We start from the raw sequence: 1,192 nt of genomic DNA on the forward strand, positions 1-1,192 counted from the left end.
TGCATTTATTATATATAAAATAAAATAGTATTTTTTTTCAGTCCTTGCAGGAACCCAAGATTCTTCAAGGCTAGTTACAACAGTACTTATGCATTTTTTTTATCTTTCTCCTTTGCTTCCTTGATGCATGAAGTAGTGACTAACTTGCCAGATTTTCAGGGGAGCAAGTCAAAGTCCTGAAGTGACCCCCAGACACACTCACGAGCAAAGAACAGTGTCTTTTGAGAAGCCCTAGGTGAAGCAGTTCAGATTCCTGACCGAATGTCAACCCTTGACTTTATGAGTTCTTATGACTCTGTGAAAATGTGGGAAACACATGGAATAGCCGTCTTCCCTCTGCTTAGTGACCACGGTTGTTGGTAGGGTACTGTATTGGACACTTAGATCCCGAAACAGCATTTTTACTTGAATGAATAGACAGACTACTATTATGTCATTGTTTTTTATCCATTTCTTTAAGTATTAAGCTGGGTATCATTCTGTAGGTCAGGTTGGCCTTGAACTTAAATCCCCCTGCCTCATCCTCGCAAGTACTGGGATTATGATTGTGTACTAATAATGTTCAGCTTTAAGGATTTATTCTAATTCGATAAAGCACACCTACCACCACAGTGTCAAAGACTGAAAGTGTCTGCTGCTGATGGAAATGCTGTGGATCCAGGCGAAAATGTCTTTGTGGGAAATTCGCACATACAATTGATGTGAAACCCTCTAATATTTGAAGATGTAGTGGATGAGCTTGAAGGTGATGCTAATGACTGAATATGTTGTTTAATAGTGGAAAATTAATAATTTGAACATCTGAATAACCCAGTAAACCAATAGGTTTCAGTATCTACATGTGATACTGCCAAGTCTAGCTTGAATTCATGATCCTTCTGCTTCAGACTCTTAGTGTCTAGAACAATAATCATAACACACAGCACCGATCACGAGACATATTTTAGATAACAAATATGTAAGGGATGGAGTACCCAAAGTTCACCTCTGATTCTGTAGATTCGGCAGTGAAACCTCCCATGTTGTCTAGGAAGACTATTAAAAACATTCATGCATTTCAAATGGCATAGATGTGGAAAGACCAACTTTGTTTTCATGTAGCTCTATCAAAGCAACAGCTAAATCCCAAGCAAATGGAAGAGTACACCTTTCTTCTGTAAGACCAAAGAGTAAATGTTTGTGTGTGTGCGCG

The sequence above is a fragment of the Microtus ochrogaster genome, chromosome 15 (genome assembly GCF_000317375.1).
Source record: "Microtus ochrogaster isolate Prairie Vole_2 chromosome 15, MicOch1.0, whole genome shotgun sequence".
Taxonomy (NCBI): Eukaryota; Metazoa; Chordata; class Mammalia; order Rodentia; family Cricetidae; genus Microtus; species Microtus ochrogaster.